Raw genomic sequence first — 13,736 nt, 5'->3', positions numbered from 1 at the left:
ATACTTCCCTGTCAGGGAGATACCGAGATCATGAAGGTGGCTCTCCCAGGGCGAGGCTTACCCATAGCACTCCGAATCTGCTGACCCCTGAGACTTCCCCAAATGTGGGAAACCACCTGCATAATTTGTGGTAGTGAGGGACTACATTCACACTGTCCCTGACTAAAAAAATAAAACTAAATTAAATTTAAATTTAAAAGGATGCAGTAGCTATTTTGAAGGGGCTCCCACTGGCCAAATCTGGGACAATTTGAACACCAAAATAAATACAGTGTGTTCGTAAAGTCATGGTGCACTTTTGACTGGTCACAGGAAAACAACAAAAGACGATAGAAATGTGAAATCTGCACCAAATAAAAGGAAAACTCTCCCAGTTTCATACCTATTCAGTGCAGTTCGATGTGGACTCACGCACAGATTTTTTAGGGCTCCTTAGGTGGCTATCCCGTATAGCCTCTACAGACTCGTCACTGACTGATGGCCTACCAGAACGGGGTTTCTCCACCAAACTGCCGGTTTCCTTCAACTGTTTATCCCACCGAGTAATGTTATTTCTATGTGGTGGCACTTCGTTATAAACGCGCCGATATTCACGTTGCACTTTGGTCACGGATTCGAATTTAGCGAGCCACAGAACACACTGAACTTTCCTCTGTACCGTCCACATCTCGACTGGCATGGCCGTGGGCTGCTCCGCTGTATACACGGTGTTACGTCATCATCTGCGCATGCGCACATGCTGTCACATCATCCTACAGAAACTGGGAGGGTTTTCCTTTTACTTGGTGCAGATTTCACATTTCTATTGTCTTTTGTTGCTCTCCTGTGACCGGTCAAAAGTGCACCATGATTTTACGAACACACTGTGGTGATAGGGATGGCTTCGCGGTCATGCAATTTATAAGTTACACAGATCCCCGCACCCAGAATTTTAGTGCTCTGGAGTTACCATCATAAAGTTCTTAGTCATTTTATCTTTAAATTTCTGTTTTATAAGTGAAATCGATGGCATGATGAAGCATGCTGGAGCTTGGAGTCTCTCCTCAGCTATGGTTCTCACTCCTCCCACTGCCCACTCCTCACCCGATGCCCTGGGCCTCGCCCAGCCTCGCATTCACTGCCTGGCTCTAGGGCACTGACTGGGTCACCTTGGCTCAGGGAAGCCCACATTCCACCATCACCTTCTGCTGGGCAGGAGCCTGGGTGTGAGTGCAGGAGGAATGAGGGTTGGGCACATGCCCCGTAGAACGATGAGGTGGGCAAGAAGTCAGTGCCATGGCACATTCCCTGTGCCGCTCATCAGGAGCCTCCTTTCGCCACAACCCAGGAATCAAGAACGCCCGCATGGAGGCTTCAGTACCTGGAGGCTGCCCATTTGCTGCGTGGGAGCAGTGCACCTGTGGGGAGACTGACTTCCTCATTCCCACCAGGGGCCCTGCCTTTCAATTTTGCACTGGGCCCACAAATCATGCGGTCAGACCTGTTCATAGAAATAGATTGTAACTCGTGGAATAAAATAGGAATCTGTAAATCATACTGACACATCATTTCTGCAGTATTCCTACCAAAAACCTATAACCTGAATCTGTCTAATCATAAAGAGGCATTGAACAAACCCAAATTAAGAAATATTTTACAGCCTGACCAGGCGATGACACAGAGAATAGAGTGTTGGACTGGGACTCAGAGGACCGAGGTTTGAAACCCTGGGGTCACCAGCTTGAGCGCAGACTCATCCGGCTTGAGTGCGGACTCCCCAGCTTGAGCGCAGGGTTGCTGGCTTGAGCATGGGATCATAGACATGACCGCATGGTCAGTGGCTTGAGTCGAAGGTCACTGGCTTGAGCAAGGGGTCATTCGCTCTACCCTCTCAACCCACTCGGCCCCCCGGGTCAAGGCACATATGAGAGAGCAATCAATGAACAACTAAGGTGTCGCAATGAAGAATTGATGCTTCTCATCTCTCTCCCTTCCTGTCTGTCTGTCCCTTTCTGTCCCTCTCTCTGTCTCTGTCACAAAAAAAGGATCATTTTACAAAACAATGGAACAAAACAATATTTGTTAAAAATGTCAGTGTCATGAAAGGCAAAGACCGAGGAACTGCTCCAGAATAAAGGGAACCAGAGACATGACAACTTAATTCAACTGTGATCCTGGATTAGATCTGAGCAGGAAAAAAAAATGGTCTTTTGCTCTAAGAACATTAATGGGACTTGGTAGAATTTGGATAAACATAAATATATCTATTAGATAATATATTAATCTTAATTTCCTGATCTTGATCGTTATGCTGTAATTAAGAAAGAGAATATTCTTGTTTTTAAGACTTGCATACTGAAATATTTAGGGTAAAGGTCATGTGGGCAACTTATTCTCACAGGTTTAGGAAAACAGTACATGTGTTTAGGTATATACACATTCATACATATATATGGAGAGAGGAAAGATGAAATCAAATGTGGTAAAATGTTAATATTTGCACAATCTGGATAGCAGGTATAGAAAAATCCCTTTTATTATTTTTGCACTTTTCCTCTAAGTCCAAAATTATTTCAAAATAATAGTTTAAAAAAACATTTAAAAATCTCTTCAGAAAATCCTCCAGGATCAAATCTAGTGGCCCATTTAAAAATCGATCATTGTCTTGGCTTTCCCCTCTCTTTTTCTTCCCCTGTCCTGCCCGCCTGATCTTGGGGTTAGAGTGGATTTATGTGACTGGAGAAACCACCACCTCATTGTTATCTGGAAGGCCCTGATGATGCTTTCACTGATGCACCAGTGAGGATAAATGCACTGCTGAGAAGGCTACCGACATCTTTTTTTTTTTAAGATTTTATTTATTCATTTTAGAGAGGGGAGTGAGAGAGAGAGAGAGAGAGAGAGAGAAGGGGGGAGGAGCTGGAAGCATCAACTCCCCATGTGCCTTGACTAGGCAAGCCAGGGTTTTGAACCGGCAACCTCAGCATTCCAGGTTGAGGCTTTATGCACGGCACCACCGCAGGTCACCACTGACATCTTTGAAAAGCTCAGTGGTGTTTGTCCTTTATGAATTGAAATTGGCAGAAGCTGCTGCAACTGAGCTCCCTAGAATCTATTAGAAGTAAAAGAATTGCTGAATGGCAGGACATTACTGTACTGGGAGGCAAAGATGAAGTGTGACTAGGGTGCCTTGACCAATAGGGATCTGTGGTGACAGCTAATAGAATCATGGTACCTGTAAGGACCAAGAGAAGATCAGAAAATAGGCAGGGCACTAATGGAACAGGGAACTTAAGGGTTACAGGCAGATCCTGCTCCTGTTCTGTTAGGAATAACATGCCCAAGGTCGTTCAAGAAGCAGAGACAGATAGGGACCCTGTGAGGCTGAGAAAAAAAAAAGAAAAAGAAAAGACAAACGTTTGCATTCTATTGGTTAAAAGACCCTTATCAGAAGTTTATGTTTGGCCCTGGCCGGTTGGCTCAGCGGTAAAGCGTCGGCCTAGCGTGCGGAGGACCCGGGTTCGATTCCCGGCCAGGGCACATAGGAGAAGCGCCCATTTGCTTCTCCACCCCTCCGCCGCGCTTTCCTCTCTGTCTCTCTCTTCCCCTCCCGCAGCCAAGGCTCCATTGGAGCAAAGATGGCCCGGGCGCTGGGCATGGCTCTGTGGCCTCTGCCTCAGGCGCTAGAGTGGCTCTGGTCGCAATATGGCGACGCCCAGGATGGGCAGAGCATCGCCCCCTGGGGGGCAGAGCACCGCCCCTGGTGGGCGTGCTGGGTGGATCCCGGTCGGGCGCATGCGGGAGTCTGTCTGACTGTCTCTCCCTGTTTCCAGCTTCAGAAAAATGAAAAAAAAAAAAAAAAAAAAAAGAAGTTTATGTTTGGAATTCGCCAATGAGCTAGACCCCAGCCCCTGTTGCTATGCTATGTGCAGCCCCTTAGCAAATAGGTTACCACCACATCTGCTTCTGTATTATATGCTTGCTTGCTTAGCTTATAAAGATTTAGCTGTAAGCGCTAGGTGCGATTCCCACCTGCAGCTCCTTGTGAGCACAGTGTCTCCGGACACCTCGGGAATTTGCCCCTGCGCAGGTAAAACTGGCCAATAAAGTTACATCTATACGCCTGAAAGTCTCTGACATTTGTTCTTGTACCTGGTGGATATTACATCTCTGGGGGCTCGTCTGGGATTTCCCTTGGTGGAGTTTTTGGTTGGAGACCGGAGGGACAGCTCGAGCTGAGTAAGTACTCTTCGAGGATCCTCATTTGGTTTTGTTTTTGAGCTCCGGAGCATATAAACCTGAGGTAGTAGGTGGAACGCCGCTAGTAATCTACCCAGGGCTTTCAGAATGGGATGCCGTTTTCTGAAAGGAATTGTTAACTCTAGGAGTTAACATTAGAAGTAACTGGTCACATTAGGAATTTCTGCGCCGCGCTGCGCTGCATTTTGTCTGTGTACGAATGCCTGAATTGAGTGTGAGACAATCTTTTACTCTAGCCTTGTTGCTTATTGGTTGGGGTATTTTGATAATTGTTTTGTTAATTCTTGAAGGTTTAGAAGCAGACAAAGTGGGATACAGAAGAATGGGACAACAAGAGTCTGTACCCAGTTCTCCACTTGAGTGCCTGCTAAACAACTTTTCTGATTTTCAGAAAAGAGCCCAGGGGTACGGAGGGCCACCTCCAGACCGAGAGACCCTCCGGACCTTGAGTCAGTTAGAATGGCCCGCCTTCAACGTAGGGTGGCCCACTGAGGGAACTTTTGATCTTCCTATTGTGTTTGCTGTCCGAGCTATTATCTACCAGGTGCCCCATCCAGACCAATATTTGTATATAGATGTGTGGGTTGATATTGCCACAGAGAAGCCAGGGTATATCAGAAAGTACATAAAGAATGGCAAAAGAGAGAGAAGGGCAGTATGTGTTACTGCAAGTAACCAGAGGGCAGGGAAAGGCAGTAGGAAGGAAAAGGAGAAGACCAATTCCCCGGTACGGTCCACTGTACCGTCATCTGGAATTTACCCTGTCTTGCCTGAACCGCTGGAGGATCCCTTAGACCCAGTAAATTTCCCTCCTCCCTATCGGCAGCAGGGAGAACCCGATTCTACGCAGCAGGATGTGAGTGGATTTTTGAGTCCACCACACACCCGAGGAGGGGCGATATATTTGCCTTCTCCTTCGGTAGGAGGCGCCGCCATCTTGCCTTTGGCTCCTCCGGTGGGAGGCGCCAAGGGGAGCGCGGCCATTTTACCACACCGGGAAGCGTCGCCGGCACCAGATGCTGGTCCAAGAGCGCCCCCTCGCTTCATCTATGTGCCTTTTTCCACCTGTGATTTGTACAATTGGAAGTGGGAAAATTCTCCTTTTTCTGAGAAACCGCAGGGACTAATATCCTTGCTTGAGACAGTTTTTAGGACCCACCAGTCAACATGGGATGACTGCCAACAGGTCTTACAAACTCTTTTTATTACAGAAGAAAGAAATAGAATAATGAGAGAAGCAGCAAAGGCAGTTTTAGAGGACGGGGGAACAGATGGGGAAGTCGAGAATGTCCTTCCCAAACAGCCCCTGACCTGGGACCCGAATACCTCAGGGGGAAGGGAAGCACTCTTCCAGTATCACCAGGCTCTGTTGTGGGGTTTACTTTTTTTTTTTTTTTCATTTTTCTGAAGCTGGAAACAGGGAGAAACAGTCAGACAGACTCCTGCATGCGCCCGACCGGGATCCACCCGGCACGCCCACCAGGGGGCGATGCTCTGCCCACCAGGGGGCGATGCTCTGCCCATCCTGGGCGTCGCCATGTTGCGACCAGAGCCACTCTAGCGCCTGAGGCAGAGGCCACAGAGCCATCCCCAGCGCCCAGGCCATCTTTGCTCCAATGGAGCCTTGGCTGCGGGAGGGGAAGAGAGAGACAGAGAGGAAAGCGCAGCGGAGGGGTGGAGAAGCAAATGGGCGCTTCTCCTGTGTGCCCTGGCCGGGAATTGAACCCGGGTCCTCCACACGCTAGGCCGACACTCTACCGCTGAGCCAACCGGCCAGGGCTTTGTTGTGGGGTTTAAAAGCAGCAGCCAGGAGACCCACTAATTTCAGTAAGGTAAGTGAGGTTATCCAGGGAAGGGAAGAATCCCCTGCCACATTTTTAGAGCGGCTAATGGAGGCCTACCGGGTTTATACCCCTATAGATCCAGAAGCTGAGGAGAATCGCAGGTTAGTAAATATAGCTTTTGTGACGCAAGCTGCATCAGACATTAGGAAGAAGCTTCAGAAATTAGAAGGATTTGAAGGGAAAAATAGAAGTGAGCTAATTGAAATAGCTCAGAAAGTATATATAAATAGGGATGACTCAGAAATAGGGAGAGCAGCTGTCAAGATCCTCATTGCAGCTCATAAGTCAGAGAAGAAGGGAAAAGGAGAGCAGCAAAAAGGCAAAGAGAAAGGTCAACCACGGAAGCAAATAGGCAAGGACCAGTGTGCCTATTGTAAGGAGAAAGGACACTAGAGGAGAGATTGCCCAAAGTTATGGGTTAACAGTCAGAAGCTAAAGCAAGATCCAGATGTCTTGCTCCAAACCTTAGACTGACGGGGCCAGGGCTCCATTTCTGTCAGCTCCCAGGAGCCGATGGTCACCCTAACAGTCGAAGGAAAGCCAATAGACTTCATGGTTGACACGGGAGCCACCTATTCAGTTTTAAAGAAGACACAAGGACACATACAAAAAGAAACTACAAAAATAATAGGGGTAATGGGAAAAGCAGTAGCTTATCACGGACCACCGCCAAGAATCACAAATTTAGGCCGAGGCACTATTACTCACTCATTTCTAGTCATTCCAGATTGTCCTTATCCTCTCATGGGCCAAGATCTCTTGCAGAAACTTCAAGCCACGATAACCTTTAAGCAAGAGGACAGCAGTTCCCAAGAGGGAAAGGAAAAAGTCAGTCTCGAGGTAACGGTGCCCATATCTGAAGAATACTTGATGGCAGTCCTACAGGAAGGTAAGGACGAAGTCATCGGGGTCCCAGAGGAAATACGGGAAAAGGTGCCAGGGGTGTGGGCAGAAACCAACCCACCAGGCTTAGCCGCTCATCAGCCACCTGTCATGGTGCAGTTGCTGAGCACTGCTAGCCCCGTGCGGGTAAGGCAATATCCCATACCAGCATGAGCTAAGCAGGGCATAGCACAGCATCTGAAGTGCTTACTAGCGGCGGGTATCCTCCGGGAATGCCAGTCAGCCTGGAACACACCTTTGCTCCCAGTCCAGAAGCCTGGGACCCAGGACTATCGTCCGGTGCAAGATCTACGAGAAGTAAACGCCCGGGTAGAGACTATTCACCCAATGGTGCCAAATCCCTACACTTTGCTAAGTTTGTTACCCCCTACTTGTACATATTATTCAGTACTAGATTTGAAGGATGCTTTCTTTTGCATTCCATTGGCCCCCAAGAGCCAGGAGATATTTGCTTTTGAATGGAATGATCCGGAAAATGGACTAGTGGGACAGTATACATAGACCAGGCTTCCTCAAGGGTTTAAGAATTCTCCCACTATCTTTAATGAAGCTTTGTGTAAGGACTTGCAGGAGTTTTGAGCTGCCCACCCTTTAACTGTGTTGCTCCAATATGTGGATGACCTCCTCATCGCTGCAGCAGAAGAAGAGCAATGTAAGTCGGCCACCTCAGACCTACTCCAGGATCTCCAGCAGATGGGGTATCGAGTCTCTGCCAAGAAGGCCCAGATTGTCACCCAAACTGTAAGTTACTTGGGATATAACTTACAAGGGGGACAAAGGACATTATCCAGTCAAAGGATTCAAACTGTGTTGCAGATCCCAGAACCCACTAACAAAAGGCAAGTGCGAGAATTTCTGGGAGCAGTAGGATATTGCAGACTCGGGATATTAGGATTTGCGGAACTGGCCAGGCCCCTCCACGAATTAACACGGGGCAAAGAAGAACAGTTTATTTGGACAGACAAGGAAAGGAAGGCTTTCCAGGCACTGAAGGAGGCCCTAGTAGCTGCCCCAGCATTGGCCCTACCAGATATGGCCAAACCTTTCCAGTTGTACATTGCTGAAAAGGGAGGGGTAGCCTTGGGAATCCTCAGCCAAGAGCTTGGGCCATGGAAGAGGCCTGTAGCATACCTATCCAGGAAGCTAGACCCCGTAGCGTCTGGCTGGCCAACCTGTTTGAGGGCACTTGCTGCTACCTCAATCCTAGTTAAGGAGGCCAACAAGCTGACATTGGGTCAGGACATCCAGGTTATTGGAGAACACTATCTAGAACAAGTGCTGCATGCCCCACCAGATAGGTGGCTCTCCAATGCCCGACTGACGCAGTACCAAGCACATTTATTGAATCCCCCAGCAGTGCAGTTCTTGAAGACGGCAGTCTTAAATCCTGCCACCTTGCTACCGTTGCCAGACCCATCAGTGGTCCATGACTGCAGACAGATATTGGACACTGTCACAGGGGCCAGACCGGACCTTAGGGACCAGGCCTATGAGAAGGCAGACCTCACGCTGTTCACTGATGGAAGCAGTTATATCCGAGATGGACAAAGATATGCAGGAGCAGCCGTAACTACCCAGGACAGTGTCTTATGGCAGAGAGCATTACCAAAAGGTACTTCTGCACAGCGAGCAGAGCTAATTGGACTTACACAGGCCCTCCAGATAGCTGAGGGCAAAGTGGCCAACATTTACACGGACAGCAGGTACGCCTTTGCCACTGCTCACATTCACGGTGCCATTTACAAAGAAAGAGGCTTGCTAACGGCAGGGAGAAAAGAAATTAAGAATAAGACTGAGATCTTAGCCCTGCTTGATGCCATTTGGCTTCCCGCTAAAGTAGCCATAATTCATTGCAAAGGACATCAAAAGGGGTCTCTCCAATTGTTCAAGGAAATCGTTTTGCTGACATCGCTGCCAGAGAAGCTGCAAAAGAAGGAACTGCATTCTACCGCTCTTGCCTCAACCCTTGCTGCCTCCAAACCCTAAGTATACTACTGAGGAAAAGCAGGAGGGAAAGCAATTAGGGGGTAAAAGAAATAAGCAGGGGTGGATAGAACTTCCTGACACCAGACTCTACCTACCCCAAGGAATAATAGGAGAAATTGCAAAGGAAATCCACGCAAGTTCCCACTTAGGGCAAAATAAGATGGAACAACTAATTAAGAAGTACTATGGGGGACCTCAGATTAGAAATATAATACAATCTATAGTTTCTAGATATAAGGCTTGTGCTAAGGTCAATGCTATAAACAAGAAGCTTCCCCCTTTAGTTAGATATAGGGGAAAGTGCCTAGGAGAGTTATAGGAAATAGATTTCACAGAAATGACTCCAGGAAAGGCAGGATTTAAGTATCTACTTGTGCTAATAGATACTTTTACAGGATGGACAGAAGCCTTTCCCACCAAAGATGAAACTGCTTCCACAGTTTGCAAGATCCTGCTAAGAGAAATCATCCCTAGATATAGAATTCCCATAGCCATAGGATCTGACAATGGACCAGCTTTCATCTTTAAGATTTCCCAGGAATTAGCTACGAGGCTAGGAATTGATTTGAAATTGCATTGTATTTATAGGCCTCAGAGTTCAAGACAAGTAGAAAGAATAAATAGGACATTAAAGGAAACTCTAATTAAGTTAAGAGAGGAGACTGGCGAAAACTGGGTAGAGTTACTCCCCTTTTGCCCTGTTCCAGGTTAGATGTACACCTAACACTAATAAATGGACCCCCTATGAGCTCATGTTTGGACAACCCATTCCATTGGTTCCCCAGCTCACTAGAGAGGAAATAGAGATGTCTAATCCAGGGGTCTCAAACTCGCGGCCCGCCGAACAATTTTGTGCGGCCCGCAGACTAATCCACAAAGTTCAAAATATTTTGGATAAAATTAAGTAAGCCTAGGGGCCTACTTGTATTTTTCATTTCTCTAGCATCCTAGCTAGATATTAGCTTAGTTAACAGCAGTTGTGATGCGAACTACAGTTTCTGGTCGTTTTGTGACACTGAGTAAACTGCATGTACGATTGTGCTTGTTGTACTAATTTTTTTTTTGTTTTCAACTGCAGTGAGAAAAGTGTTGCATAACAGTTGCCTTTTGTAGACCTAGTGCGGCCCACCGAACGGCTGTGATCTTGCTCTGTGGCCCACATGCTGAGTTGAGTTTGAGACCCCTGGTCTAATCATAATTTCCTCAAGTCCCTACAGGCATTGCAGCAGATTCGGAGAGAAGTAAGGGAGCTGCGAGAACAGAGGACTGCAGCATTAGAAGACAACGCCCAGAGGCTGTCGCCACCGGACCCTAGACAGTGGGTTTGGGTCCTTAACCACCGTCGAGGGAACCTAGAGTCGCGGTGGCAAGGACCATTCCAGGTATTGCTCAGCACCCCTTCTGCAGTCCGGGTAGTAGAAAAGCCCTATTGGATCCATCTCTCCCACGTGAAACCAGCCCAACCACCCGACGAAGGATCCCGAAGATGGCAAGTCAAGCAGACCCCTGGAGAGCCTTTAAAGCTCACCTTCTCCTCCACTTAGGACTAATGACTTTCTGTATTTTACCCAGTAGGGAACTAGAATTAAATGAATGGGTATTGATTAGAAGAGCAGATAGCATTACAATAGCACAAAACAATACATAGGGCAACCAAGTAACTTTTAGTGTAGATTTTTCAAAGTTTTTTGGTGATGAATTCTGTGACTCTCCCGCAGCACACAGGTCTGTAAAGTGGACGCCTCGGGCACCTTTAGGCTTACCAGAATGGGAGAATATTGAAGTGTGTTCACCCTTACGCCACAATAGGGCATTGTGGTATACTCCACATTATGCATGTCCTGAGCCTCTTCCAGGGCAATGCTATACTTGTGGTTCTACCACTGAATTTTATTGTAAAGCATGGGGTTGTGAAACCCTTACTAGTCAATGGAAATGGAAGCCGCCACGACCAGACCCCGACATAGATCTCCTCCGCCTAGGAACTAAGTATGGAGGAAAAAGGCCTAATGAAGGTATAGATTACCAATGTTTTATAAACAATTGTAACCCTACCATTGTCACTATCAAGAGGCCTCAAGACCCAAATTGGAGTAAGGGAAAAACATGGGGACTAAGACTTTATACTGCAGGTGCGGATCCAGGAACCTTCTTTACTATTAGAAAGCTACCCACAAAGAATAAGCTTCTCTTTGAGGGAGGAAAGAATAAGCTAGCCCCGAGAGCACCCAGCTACCAACCACATCTTCGACTAGTCCTTCCATAAGCAAGATAAACTTAGTTAGTCCAACTTCATATAGTGTACCAGAAAGGGAAAATCAGAAGGTACCTTATCACACTCTCCATCCGTCACTGGACGGACAACTGGAAGAACTAGGTTTATTAGACAAGGTGTTTACTTACTTTAACAACACCCGGCCCGACATCGCTGAGTCTTGTTGGCTGTGCCTTAGTCCTAAGCCACCTTTCTACATTGGAATAGGGGTTAATACATCAAAAGGAGGGGACTTGGTTCCTAGCACTGTAATCCCTCCCACCACGGGGAAACAAGACCAAATAGAAGACTGTTTTTCTGGAGGATCTCTCACCATTACTGAGTTCCACGGAAAAGGAACTTGTTATTCCCTAGCAAATTTCACTTTAACTAATTCCAATTACAGTGACTATTATCTTAATCAAGAAACTCTGTCCAGTAATCCAGAAAGGCCTAAGGTAATGAAAGCACCGGAAGGGTTATGGTTTGTGTGCACCCAAGGTATATTCAAGTGTATTGTTTCTACAAACCCTGAACTCTGTGTCAGTGCATACATCATCCCACAAGTGTATCTGTACGGAGGCAACCCTAAGTTCCTTCTTGTCCCACCTGTAAGGGAAAAGAGAGCTCCCATTCTAATACCTATTATAGCTACTATAGGTGTTATCGGATCGGCATCAGTAGGAGCTGCCGCTCTAATACAGGGAGACTTGAATTTGAAGCAATTGTCTCATACTTTCTCAAATGATATTGCCATACTCCAGAACCAGGTAATTTTCTTAGAAAAGCAAATAGATTCCCTAGCAGAAGTAGCCCTACAGAATAGGAGAGGACTAAACCTCCTTTTCCTCAAGCAAGGAGGACTATGTGCAGCCTTAGGAGAAGAATACTGTTTCTATGCTAATCATTCTGGAGTAATTAGAGAAAATATTAAAGTGTTAGCAAATAGATTAAAGGATAGGAAGTTAGATGAAGAAGATAACCCAGGTTGGTATGCCTCTATGTTCAGAACTTCCCCTTGGCTAACTACTCTTATATCTACAATTGCTGGGCCATTACTGATACTTTTGTTAGCTCTCACTGTTGTGCCTATAGTTCTTAATAAACTCCTTGCATTTATAAAAGAAAGAATTGAAACTGTAAAGGTAATGGTCCTATCTCAACCTACTTATACCATTCTTCCCACTGATGAAGAATCAAGGGTTTGATTTATGCCCTAACAGGAGTGGGGAATGTAATGACCAAGAGAAGATCAGAAAATAGGCAGGGCACTAATGGAACAGGGAACTTAAGGGTTACAGGCAGATCCTGCTCCTGTTCTGTTAGGAATAACATGCCCAAAGTCGTTCAAGAAGCAGAGACAGATAGGGACCCTGTGAGGCTGAGAAAAAAAAGAAAAAGAAAAGACAAACGTTTGCATTCTATTGGTTAAAAGACCCTTATCAGAAGTTTATGTTTGGAATTCGCCAATGAGCTAGACCCCAGCCCCTGTTGCTATGCTATGTGCAGCCCCTTAGCAAATAGGTTACCACCACATCTGCTTCTGTATTATATGCTTGCTTGCTTAGCTTATAAAGATTTAGCTGTAAGCGCTAGGTGTGATTCCCACCTGCAGCTCCTTGTGAGCACAGTGTCTCCAGACACCTCGGGAATTTGCCCCTGCGCAGGTAAAACTGGCCAATAAAGTTACATCTATACGCCTGAAAGTCTCTGACATTTGTTCTTGTACCCGGTGGATGTTACAGTACCCTTTTAAAGTGTACATTCAGTGTTGTTGTCTTTTCCTTTTTTAATTTTATTTATCGACTTTAGAGAGGAAGGGAGACAGACAGACAGAAAGAGCAACTCATTCCTGTATGTGCCCTGACTGGGGATCAAACCCACCTTTGTCTCTGGATGATGCTCTGACCCAGTGGGCCCCAACCTTTTTTGGGCCACAGACCAGTTTAATGTCAGAAAATATTTTCACAGACCAGCCTTTAGGGTGGGACAGATAAATGTATGACGTGACCGAGACAAGCGTCAAGAGTGAGTCTTAGACGGATGTAACAGAGGGAATCTGGTCATTTAAAAAAAATAAAACATCGTTCAGACTTAAATATAAATAAAACAAAAATAATGTAAGTTATTTATTCTTTCTCTGCGGACCGCTACCGGTCTGCAGCCCGGGGGTTGGGGACCACTGCTCTAACCAACTGAGCTAACCGGCTAGGACTCAGTGGTTTTTTACATATTCAAAAAGTTGCATGCTCGCAGCTACCTAGCTCTAGGACATTTTCATCACCCTATTAAGAAATGCCATTCCATTATCAGTCACCCTCTATCCCTTCTTTCCTAGTCCTTGGAAGCTACTTATCTGCTTTATCTCTACACATAAGCCTGCTCTGGACATGACCTACAAATAGAATCATTCTTATGCCCAGCTTCTTTCATGTTTTATTATTTTTTAAAGATTTTATTTATTCATTTTAGCCTGACCTGTGGTGGCGCAGTGGATAAAGCACCGACCT

General features: G+C 46.3%; 1 non-coding gene across 1 annotated transcript; it reads left to right on the top strand.

Annotated features, from left to right (window-relative positions):
- LOC136377689 (U1 spliceosomal RNA) lies at positions 1-162 on the top strand. Its single transcript, XR_010746367.1, has one exon. It is a non-coding gene; the product is annotated as a U1 spliceosomal RNA (small nuclear RNA).
- The last annotated feature ends 13,574 nt before the right edge of the window (positions 163-13,736 follow it).

Source organism: Saccopteryx leptura, chromosome 6 (genome assembly GCF_036850995.1).
Source record: "Saccopteryx leptura isolate mSacLep1 chromosome 6, mSacLep1_pri_phased_curated, whole genome shotgun sequence".
Classification (NCBI taxonomy): Eukaryota; Metazoa; Chordata; class Mammalia; order Chiroptera; family Emballonuridae; genus Saccopteryx; species Saccopteryx leptura.
This window is presented reverse-complemented; position numbering and strand designations above follow the sequence as displayed.